We start from the raw sequence: 12,025 nt of genomic DNA, 5'->3' as shown, positions 1-12,025 counted from the left end.
GTTTATTGACTTAAAGTGTAAAATCCTGTTAGTAATCACGTTAACCCGAGGCAGCCAAGAGCTTACTGCAGCTGGTGGCGTGGTATTTACTCCCTGGTTGAATGAATTGTCTTCGTGAAGCTGTAAAGAAGATGAGTAATCCCACACAGGGCTACCGCAGACCTGAGGAAGCTCAACATTGTAGGGATAGAGGTGGCTTCTTAATTAGGGATTCATAGATTCATTGAATGGTTTGGGTTGGAAAGGACCTTGAAGATCACCTAGTTCCAACCCCCCTGGCATTGGCAGGGATACCTTCCACTAGATCAGGTTGCTCAAGGCCTCGTCCAGCCTGGCCTTCAACACCTCCAGGGACAGGTCATCCACAACCTCCCTGGGCAGCCTGTTCCAGTGTCTCACCACACTCACTGTGTGAGGAATTTTCTTTCTAATCTCCAGTCTAAGTCTCCCCTCTTCCAAGTCAAAGCCGTTGGCCCTTGTCCTATCACAAGTCCTAGTAAAATGTCCCTTCCTGGCTTTCAGGTACTGGATGGTCAAGCTGTTAATGAGGCCAGACCTTCCCTCTGCTTTATGACATCATTGTGCACCTGTGGTGCTCTGGAGGAGCTTTTTGGAAAGGTCTTGAAGGTAGATGCCCCAAACCTACACCAGGACGTAGGTGCAGGTCCAAACTTGCTTCTTTATGGGTTGTTATCTGGACAAGGGGAACATCAGCCTGGCCTTGTAGGTGTGCAGCACCCATCTGAAGGTGTCACCAATGGATGGTGCCATACCTTTGAGTTTGAGTCTTCCTAACTCCACTGTGCTGGTGTCTGTATTCTATCTACAAGCAGTCTGCAGCCACCTTGCCTGGTGGAGATGTTACTTCTGAGACCCCACCTGCAGTGCTGGGTTCAGCTTTGGAGTCCTCAACACAGGAGAGACACGGACATGGTGAAGTGGCTTGAGCTAGAGGAGGCTACAAAATGCTGTGAGGGCTGAAAGCCCTCTGCTGTGAGACCAGGATGAGAGAGTTGGGGTTGTTCAGCTGGGAGAAGGCTTCTTGGAGACCTTGTTGTGGCCTTTCAGTAGTTAAAGGGGGCTCCAGGAAAGCTGGGGAGGGACTCTCGATGAGGTGACAGGAAAAGGAGTGGTGGTTTGAAACTAACAGAGGGAGATTTAGATCAGTTGTGAGGAAGACATTCTTCACTGTGAGGATGGTGAGGCCCTGGCCCAGGGTGCCCAGAGCAGTTGTAGATGTCCATCCCTGGAACTATTCCAGGTCAGGTCCTCTGGGGCTCTGAGCAACCTGCTGTAGTTGAAGACGTTCCTGCCTGTGGCAGGGAGGTTGGACTAGATGATCTTTAAAGATCCCTTTCAACACAAACCACTCCATGGTTCCATGACCTTATAGAGGCCATGACAAAGTCTGGAACTTGATTAGCAGAAAGCTTGTTAGGGTAATTGATACTCTAAAAAAAGGGCCTGTTAGAACTGATGGGTTTGTTTCTAACCCAGATTTTGGCTATTCTTAGTTTGAGAATGTCTTCTCCTCCCTGTCAGATGCTGGTTTCCCACTGTCCCTGGCAGTATTTTGGGCCAGGAGAAGCCTTCTCTGGCTGACTCTGGGCTTGCTCATTCTATTACTTATTCCAGCATAGCAGCCCTGAGGAGCTGGGGGATGATATGGTGCTGTCCTCACCATCAGCTCTTCCTATGGTGCCTTGGTTCAGGTGGTTTCTTCAAAAGGTTATTTCCTCCAGCCGTGCCCCAAGGGTTGGTGGCTTTGATAGTGGGTGCCCTGGAGAGACCAAGTTTATGGTGATTATTTTTATAGCCTGACTCTGCCTGATTTTCTCCCTGTCCTAAGTGAATTTTGACTTTGAGTTTCACAGATGTTGGTGTCTGAAGGCTTTGGAAAGTCTTCAGGGTGATGATTCCAAGCAGCATGTGAACAGAGAGAATTAAAAGAGATATTAAATCATGTTTTAAAATAGCAAATTCAGGCTCTTATTTTGTCTTGGTTGAGAAACTCCTCATCTCATGTTCTATACTGGCCTCAGTTTCAAAGTGCTGCTTCTCCTGTGGAGACTGTTGGACCCTTTTGGGCTAGTGTCTGATTTCCACCCACATTTTTTGTGGTCAGTCTTAACCTTTCCCACCTTCTCCTTTTTCATCACCTTCTACTTTTGCCTTTGGTGTCTTCCCACCTGCACATCATGTCCTGAGATCCACACAGCTCCTTTTACTCCCCTCCAAAAGCAGTTTGTTTGCCTCCTCCAGTCCAATTACTGCTCTGCTTGTAGGTGCCACTTCCATTTGCACACCCTTGGGGCCAACTTCTTGGATCTCTCTCACCACAAACAAATCCCATCTTCTTTTTTTTGCTCCTTCATCCTAAGATTTCACTGAATCAAGGAGATGTTTCTGCATCTTCCCTGCTCATCAATGCTTTTGCTTGCTCACTGCTGTGATAGAACCAGAGAATTGTTTCATTTGGAAGAGACTTTTAAGTCCAATGTCCAACCTAACACCACCACAGCCACTAAACCGTGTTCCTAGGTGCCATGTCCACCTGAACCCCTCCAGGGATGGTGACTCCACCACCTCCCTGGGCAACCTGTTCAATGCCTGACTGCTCTTTCAGGAAAGAAAGTGTTCCTAATGTCCAACCTAAACCTTCCCTGGCACAATTTCAGGCCATTTCCTCTCTTTCTATCACTTGCTCCTCAGGAGAAGAGACCACTTCGCTCCAACCTCTTTTCAGGGATTTGTAGAGAGGAGCGAGATCTTCCCTCAGCCTCCTCTTCTCCAAACTAAACAAACCCAGGTCCCTCAGCTGCTCCTCACAAGGCTTGTTCTCCAGACCTTTCATCAGCTTTCTTGCCCTTCTCTGCTGCTGCTTAGGCACCTCAATGTCCTTCTTAGAGTGAGGGGTGCAAAACTGAACCTGGGATTCCAGGTGTGGCCTCACCAGTGCCCAGTCCAGGGGCACAATCACTTCCCTGGTCATGTTTGCCATGCTACTGCTGATGCAGGTCAGAATGCTGGTGGCCTTCTCGACCACCTGGGCACATAGTGGGTCATGTTCAGCTGGCTGTCCTTTTCCACTGGGCAGTCTCCAGCCACTCTGCCCCCAGCTTGGAGCCTTCATGGGGTTGTTGTGATCCAAGTGCAGCACCCAACACTTGGCCTTGTTGAACCTCATCCCCTTTGTTGAACCTCAGCCCATCAATCCAGCCTGGCCAGATCCCTTTGCAGAGCCTTGCAACCCTAAACCAGCTCAACACTCCCACCCCATTTAGTGTCATCTGGAAACTTACAGAGGGTGCACTCAATTCCCTCATCCAGAAAGCTCAGAGCATCAAATCATTAATTCTTCTGAGTCCTATTTGGCCCCAAAAGCCGCTTTTTAAACAAGGTTATTGTTAATTTTTTCACAGAGAGGCTTTCACATTGTGAAGGCTCAAATGGGTTGCAGGAAAATCTTCCATTGTTTGGCTTCTTAGAGGTTCCTCATTTGCTGCTGCTAATTACAGTGCCCTGCAAATGAAGATTTGTTTCTGGTGGCTTTTTAATCTCCTGTTTTCTCTCCTGCTGTGTTGGGCTAATGCTGACTCCGGTTCTGGTCACTCCTAAAGCTCCAATTGCTGATGTGCAACACTTCCTGCTGATGTGCAACTCCAGCTGTCCCTCATCAACATGCAAGTGTAAAGTCCTGGCATCTGGGGAAGAACAACCCCATGGATCAGTACAGGCTGGGGGCTGGTCTGTTGGAGAGCAGCTCTGGGGACAAGGACCTGGGAAGAGGTTGCCCAGGGACTTGTGGATGCCTCCCTCCCTGGTGGTGTTCAGGGTCAGGTTGGATGAGGTCGTGGATAACGTGGTCTAGTGGAAGGTGTCCCTGCCTATGGTGAGGGGGTTGGAACTAGGTGATCTTTAAGATCCCTTCCAACCCAACCTTTTCTGTGAATCTATGAATCCAGGTGGGCAGCAGGATGACCATGAGCCAGCAGTGTGCCCTTGTGGCCAAAAATGCCAGTGGTCTCCTGGGGTGTATCAAGAGGAGTGTGGCCAGCACATTGAGATCCCCCCTCTCTTTTTGGGTGTTTATCAGTCAAGAAACCTTACTGGGGCAACCAGAACATTACCTTCACTGCCAGCAAACTCCCAAATCATGAAAAAAGATGTCTGGGAGATCACTTCTCTCTTTTTGGGTGTCTGTTAGCCAAACTCCCCCAGATCATCAACCAAGATGAAAGGGGGTGTGGCTTTGGGTAATGAGTGACAGAGAGTGTCACTGCAGGTTTGGAATTGCCAGTCCTGTGGTGATGAGTTGTCTCCTCCCCTTTCTTGCCAGGTTGCATTAAACTTCATCCTACTGCTGACTTTTCTTGGGAGGCTTTAGGTGGAAGTATATTTGAAATTAATTTTTCTTCCCCTTTTTTTGGGGCAATATTTTTGTTTTAAAGAGATTTATAAGCAGCTTGGGGGCCGTTCCTCCCAAATTTATGAAGATAATTTTGCCTCTCTTGATAAGGTGAAATTTACACCTGCTATTTCCATATTAATTCACCTTGCTAAGTGGATCTAATTTTCTTCCCTTCTTCTATCTAGTGAGGGTGGCCTTTCCTAATGCAATTTCCCCCTCACTAAATCACTGTGATCGGGAGTCATGATCGAGTTAAATTAACTTAAATTAATTTACTTAATAAGAGCTCCAGATCATTGTGAATGAGCTGAAGATTTATTGATTCTCCTCTTTTCACTCCTCCCCCTTATCTCTCTCTGCTTTTGCCAGAGTGTGGCTCAGACGAGCTGTGATTTGCTTTGCCTTCAATTTAGTTTGCTCCTCTTGACATTGGTCATCGCTTTAGAACTTGTCAAGGGGGTGTCCTGCCCTCAGGCAGCTTCTCACCACTGGGAGAGGTCATGGAGGAGTAGGGATGGGTGGGTGTCAGGAAGAAGGGGCCAGTATCTTCAGTCGTGCCCTGTGATAGGATGTGGGGCAGTGGACACAAACTGGAAGACAAGAAGTTCCACCTCAACATGAGGAAAAACTTCTTTACTGTAAGGATGATGGAGCCCTGGATTCATAGAATCATAGAATAGTTTCTGTTGGAAAAGACCTCCAAGATCATTGAGTCCTCCTGTCAGCCCAACACTGCCATGGCCATTAAACCATGTCCCAAAGTGCCATGTCTGCAAGTGTTTTGAACACCTCCAGGGGTGGTGACTCCACCACCTCCCTGGGCAGCCTGTTCCACTGCCTGACCACTCTTTCAGTAAAGAAATTTTTGCTAATATCCAGTGTAAAGGGCTGGATATTAGGGGCCCAGTCTCTTTTCAGTGCTGCCCTGTGATAGGATGAGGAATGATGGACACAAACTGGAAACCAGGAAGTTGCACCTCAACATGAGGAAAAACTTCTTTACTGTGAGGACCACTGGATCAGGCTGCCCAGAGAAGCTGGGGAGACTTTTGTTGACCCATCTGGATGCGTTCCTCTGGGACCTGCCCTGGGTGCTCCTGCTTGGTACCTATCCTTCAGATCTTTATAAACATTAATAAGATCTCCTCTCAGTCTTCAGTTCTCCAGGCTAAACAGCCCCAGGTCTCTCAGCCTTTCCTCATCAGACAGATGTTCCAGTCCATCACCCTCATAGCTTCTGCTGGACACTCTCTAGTAGCTCCATATCCCTCATGAACTGGGGAGCCCGGAACTGGACACAGTGCTCCAGATGTGGCCTCACTAATGCAGAGTAAAGGGGGAGGAGAACCTCCCTTGACCTGCTGGCCACACTCTTCTTCATGCACCCCAGTGACCACTGGCCTTCTTGGCCACAAGATCACTTTGCTGTCCCATGTGGAACTTATTGTCTACCAGGACTCCAAGGTCCTTCTCCAGCATTGACTGGGAGAAGGAGGGTGCACCAATGCCCTCAGGAGACACCTTTCATGGAGAAACAAATCCACTTTAAGACACATTTTTGGGAGCAGAGAGACTTTTGCACAGCTGCTGATGTTGTGTTGAGAGCCCCTCAATGGGGAGGAGTTCAAACAGTGACCCAATTTGAAGAGTTTTCTTCTAAAAACACTGATGCAGGCTTTTAAAAGTAACCTGTCTGCAAATAATTGTCTGGCACCAATGGAGAAGCTCAGATATTTCCTTCAAAAAAAACCCCCAAACTTTGTGGTGCCTCTTGAGGGACAATCCTACCCCTCCAGCACTATAAATAAGTAAAGAACCAGAAAATACAACATTTGTCAGAGAAATGCCAGCTCAGTAGAAAAGGTTTTGTCAGCAGAGGATACTCTTATGTGCTTTACTTTTGTTTTCCTCTTCTTTTCTTCTCTGGCCTCCAGCATGTTGAATGGCCTAAGATAGAAATGAGCCTTCTGGGCACTTTTGGTCCTCACCACCTTTTTACCCTGCAAAGACTTCAGGATTTTGGGTGATGCTGGTTGAGAAACAGGCTGGTGCTAAGCCACGGTGGTGGGTGTGAGTGTGGTGGAGTCTCTATCTCTGGAGACATTTAAAACCTGCCTGGATGTGACCTTCTCTAGGTGTACCTGCCTTGGCAGGGGTGTTTGGATTTGATGATGTCCAGAGGTCACCTCCAACCCTTGCCATTCAAGTGATTCTGTGAAGTGCCAGGGCAAAGGGACATACGGCCGAGACATGGCACTGTGAGACATGGTTTAGTGGGTAGGTTGGTGTTGGGTTGGTGGTTGGACATGATGATCTTGGAGGTTTTTTCCAACCAAAACAATTCCTTGATTCCATGATTCTTTGCTTCTGTTATTCCATGGTTCTAAGAGTCTTTGATTCTGTTATTCTGCGATTCTGTGATGGAGGTGTTCAAAAAAACATGTAGACATGGTGCTTAGGGACATGGTTTAGTGGGCATGGTGCTGTTGGGTTGATGGTTGGACTTGGTAGTCTTGGAGATCTTTTCCAACTGTAATGATTCTAGAGATAATAAATCACTGTGGGCTATGATTTGTGAGATCATAAATCACTGTGATTTTAGGATTATGTGATTATGGTTCTATGATACTTTGATTTTATGGTTGGACTTGATCTTGGAGATTCTAACCGTAGTGATTCTAAAGACAATAGATCACTGTGGTCTATGATTTTTGAGATCATAATTGACTGTGATCTTAGGATTCTGTGATTCTGTGATTCTGATTCTATGATTCTATCATTATGGTTGTATGATTCTGTCTATGGTTCTACGATTCTCTGATTTTGTGGTTGGACTGGATGACCTTGGAGGTCTTCTGTAACCTTAATGATTCTAGAGATAACAAATCACTGCGGTCTATGCTTTGTGAGATCAGCAATTGCTGTGATCTGATGATTCTATGATTCCATTATTATGTTTCTGTGGGTTTATGCTTCTATGGTTTTATGATTCTATGATTCTATGCACATCATAACCCTACAAGCAGAGGTTGGGGCACCAGGAGTTAATTCTCTTTTATCAAGATGATAAAATCCACCCCCCGCACCCCCATCCTCCACTTCTTCGCCTTTTGAGCTGCGTTAATCTGCAGAAGGAGTCCAAATGTGACTAATGCCCTTAAAGTCGCTGTCAATTTGTATTTTTTTTTTCTTCTCCCCAAATTCATTTGACATGAAAGTGAGAAGTAAACAGAAAGCTCTGTGGTTAAGCAGATAACTTGGAAAGCCTTTTCCATCACATTTAAAAACGGCCGTGTCATGGATTCTGCGAATTGGAGCCTTGCTATTTTGTTTTATTTTATTTTGTCTGGGTGGTAAATTTTCTTTTAATAATCTCAACGTGCTTTTAGGGCTCAGATTTTTTTCTTTCTTTCTTTTTTTTTTAATATAATTTTTTTTTTAAATGTATATTTGAAGGGATGTTAAACCATTCTCCAAAATGACATCTCATTAAAGTGAAATTCATCTGCCTGGGATTGGAGACGTTACAGGCAGGAGGAAATTCAGGCTCCCATTTGGAAATACAGCGATTTGATTTGATTTGATTTTTTTCTCCCCCCCCCTTTCTATAGGAAATACTTTTAATCTTTTTAATGAGATACACAACCCTCCCATTGTTTCGGAGAAGCCCTGACATCTGGCCCAGAATAATCCAGTTTCTCTTCAGGAGGAGTTTAGAGGCTTTACAAAACAATGTCACCACGTTGGGGCAAAGCTTGGGATTAATCTGCTGCTCGCTCCCTTCTCCCCCCACAGAAAGGAGCCTCTCTCTGCCCTGCTCTTCTTTTCTCTTTTCTTTATTTCTAGTTCCTCTTCCCCCACTTCTCTCTCTTTCTCTTTGCTTTTTTCATTTTCCTTTCTTTGTTTGCCTTTTTTCCTTTTTTCTCCCCTTTTTTCTTTTGTCTTTTTCCCCTTCTTGCCTTTTGCCATTTCTCCATTTCCCCTTTTTTGCCTTTCTTGTTTTGCTTTTCCCCCTTCCCCTTTCCCCCTTTTTTACTTTCCTTCTTTTTATTCCTTTTATCCTTTTTCCCTTTTTCCTTTTTAAAAATCTTTGTCCCTTTTCCCATTTTCCCCTTTTCTCCCTTTTGCATTTTGTTCTCCTTTTAATACTTTTCCTTTTCCCCTATTTTTCCTTTTCTTTCCCCATTCCCACCCTTGTACCTTTTGCCTTTTCTTCCTTTTACGCATTTTCCATTTTTTCTTTCCCCCCTTTTTCTTCCTTTCCCCCTTTTCTTTTCTTTCTTTCCACCCTTTTCTATCTTTTTCACTCTTTCCCTTTTTATCCTTTTTACCTTTTCCTCCTTTTTGCTTATTTCCCCCTTTCCCTCCTTCCCTTTTCCCCTTTTTTCACTTTGTTCCCATTTCCCCCCTTTTCCTTATTTTCGCCTTTCCCCCCCTTTTCCCTTTTTCCTTTTTCTGTTTTCTGCTGTTTTCTGCTTCCCCCTTTTCCATTTTTTCCCTTTGTTCTCCTCTTGTTTTCTTTTTTCTCTTCCTCATTTTTACTTCCCCCCCCATTTCTCCTTTTTTCCTTATTTTTCTTTTTTTCCCCCTTTTCCCCTTTTCTGTTTTTTACCTTTCCCTATTTCCTATTTTCCTTTCCTCCTTTTTAGCACTTATTCTCATTTTTCATCCTTCCCCCCATTTCTGCCATTTTCCCTTTACATCCCAGTTTTCCTTTCAGCTTTCCCTCCATTTTTCCCTTTTCCCTAATTTTCTTTTTTTTTTTAACTTTCCCCCCTGTTTCCCCTCTTCCCCATTCCCACTTCTTACTCTTTTACTGGCTTCAGGTCTGTAGCCCCACAAACGTCTCGTTGTCTGGATTTAGGGGAAGACATCCCTGTCTGTCGTCCCTCCAGAGCTGCACTCTGAATAAGTTTGCAAACAACACCCAGATGGAGGGAGTGTTGAGCTGCTCTAGGAGGCCCTACAGAGGGATCTGGCCAGGCTGGATTGATGGGCCAAGGCCAGTGGGGTGAGGTTCAACAAGGCCAAATGCTGGGTGCTACACTTTGGTCACAACAACCCCATGAAGGCTCCAGGCTTGGGGCAGACTGGGTGGAAACTGCCTGCTGGGAGAGGACTGGGGAGATTGGTTGACAGCAGCTGGTGATGAGCCAGTGTGTCCCAGGTGTCCAAGAAGGCCACCAGCAGCCTGGGTTGGATCAGGAAGAGTGTGGCCAACTTGACCAGGGCAAGGGTTGTCCTGGACCGGGGACTGGTGAGGCTGAACCTCAGATTCTGGGTTGTTTTGTGCCCCTCACTCCAAGAAGGACATTGAGGTGCTGGAACAGGTCCAGAGAGGGGCAACAAAGCTGGTGAAGGGTCTGGAGGACAGGTCTGGTGAGGAGCAGCTGAGGGAGCTGGGATTGTTCAGTTTGGAGAAAAGGAGGCTGTGGGGTGACCACCTGGCTTTCTACAACTTCCTGAAAAGATGCTGGTTTGAGGCTCCAGGAGCCAACATGTAAAGTCAACCAATAAAAGGACAGCAAATCATTCCAAAGTAATGGCAAGGGGAGGATCATCCCAAATCTGGTGTCCCAACACCTGAATATAAGCTCCCTAATGCTGGAGGTGATCTCTGTGATTGCAAAGGGCTGTCACCCCAAAGCATTGTTGCAAGAGCTGATGGGCTGAGGCTCCAGGAGATGACATGGGAAGCCAACCATGCAGAATCACAGAAAGCCAGGTTAGAAGGGACCCCAAGGTTCCTATGGTCCAACCTTTAGCATGGACTCAACCATACAGAGGGGCAGCAAATCCTCACAAAGCCATAGCATGAAGAAGATCATCTCAATTCTGGTCTCCCAGCACCTGAACATTGTAGAATCACAGAATGGATTGTGTTGGAAGGGACCTTAAACATCATCTAGTTTCAACCCCCTTGCCGTGGGCTAGGCACGTCTACTAGATCAGGCTCCTCAAAGCCCCATCCAGCCTGGCCTTGATGGGCTCCCCAGTGCTGGAGATGACCTCTCTGGTTACCAGGGCACAAGGTTTCACATTTCTCACCCAAGTTCCTGTACCACATGATGCAGGATTCACCAGGGCTGACTCAAAACTGCTGATCCACAACTGAAAGCTCCCAACTTTTAATCTGTCTAAACCTTCTTGCTAAGGATCTTCTTCTCTTCTTTGACAGCTCCATGCTCTGAAAGCAAGGAGAGGCCTTCACAAAAGAAGGGAAAAAAATCCCAGCTAATGAATTGCTGCTCATCAGCAAATCCTCCACTCCCCGACTGCGCTTCTGCTCCCAGCCTATTGTAACCACTAAGTAAACCATTATTAGCTTAATACTCCATGGGGTGGGAGCAGCCAGTCAGCAGGACCTTGCTGATGAGCAGCAGCTCATTGAGAAGTGACGCAACCGCTTGTGAGCACGTCCGCACCGTTACACAACGTAGGTGATGCTCTGAGTGCTGGGGTTTGGCCCTCTGGGTTCCTTCCACTTGATTTGTCCAACCCTGGGAGCTGGTGGTGCTTGTGGAGCACCATGATGCAGTTGGGAGATGGTGGGTTTGGTGTGAAAAGCCCCAAGCCCCCCATTACTCCCTCAAAACAAGAGCTTCTTGAAGCCTTGCTGAAGTGCAGAGGGCTTTTAGTTCCATTGTGTAGAACCATGGAATTGTTTTGGTTGGAAAAGTCCTTTTAAGATCATCAAGTCTGACCATTAACCAAATATTGTCAAGTCTATTGCTAAACCGTGTCCCTCAGCACCACATCTACATGGCTTTGAAATCCCTCCAGGGATGGGGACTCCACCTCTGCCCTGAGCATCCTGGACCAGGCTGTGGCAGCCCTTTCCATGAAATTGTTCCTCGTATCTAACCTAAACCTCCCCTCAAGCAACTTGAAGCCATTTCCTCTTGTCCTGTCACTTGTTCCTTGGGAGAAGAAGCCAACCCCACCTGGCTCCAACCTCCTTTCAGGGAGTTGTAGAGAGCCAGAAGGTCTCCCTTCAGCCTCCTTTTCTCCAAGCTGAGCAACTCCAGTTCCATCAGCTGCTCCTCTCCAGACCTGTTCTCCAGACTCTTCTCCACCTTCATTTCCAATGCTGAGTCTTTGTATATTTCTGTTAATAGAAAAGCCACCAAAAAAAGGAGGAAGGAGGGGAGCAGAAGGTCTGAATGACAGCTCCACACTGCAAAACAACCCTGAATCTCTCCTGAGCAGCTCCTGGTGGCACCATAGTTGTGGTACCTTTGTTCAAACCCCACCACAAGCTGCTGTGCTGAGCCCAGTCCAACTGCTGCTGGCATCTGGGCTGTGCCCAGGCAGGTCTCGGGGCTGGGGGAAGAGCAAACCAGTTTGTGAGGGCATAGGGGTCACTAGACGGGTACTGGAGCATCGTTTTCAAAGGTTGAAATCATTCCAAGCTGAGTAAATATTCAATCCTCGTGCAGGATGGATGAAGGGTGGAGCTGTCTGTTGCTTCCTGCAATGAGAAAAGGCTGGAAAAAACTCTTGAAGTAGGTGTTGAAGAAAAGTGTGACCAGCAGGTTGAGAGAGGTTTTCCTTCCCCTTTGCTTTGCCCTAGTGATGCCACAGCTACAGTGCTGGGTCCAGTTCTGAGCTCCT

The 12,025-nt window shown here is 46.7% G+C and overlaps 1 protein-coding gene across 1 annotated transcript in view; it reads left to right on the top strand.

The window, feature by feature from the left end:
• The window catches only part of ZC3H3 (zinc finger CCCH-type containing 3), a 164,720-nt gene that overhangs the window by 71,714 nt on the left and 80,981 nt on the right, over positions 1–12,025 (top strand). The gene's annotated exons all lie outside the window — the stretch shown is intronic.

Source organism: Indicator indicator, chromosome 12 (genome assembly GCF_027791375.1).
Source record: "Indicator indicator isolate 239-I01 chromosome 12, UM_Iind_1.1, whole genome shotgun sequence".
Classification (NCBI taxonomy): domain Eukaryota; kingdom Metazoa; phylum Chordata; class Aves; order Piciformes; family Indicatoridae; genus Indicator; species Indicator indicator.
This window is presented reverse-complemented; position numbering and strand designations above follow the sequence as displayed.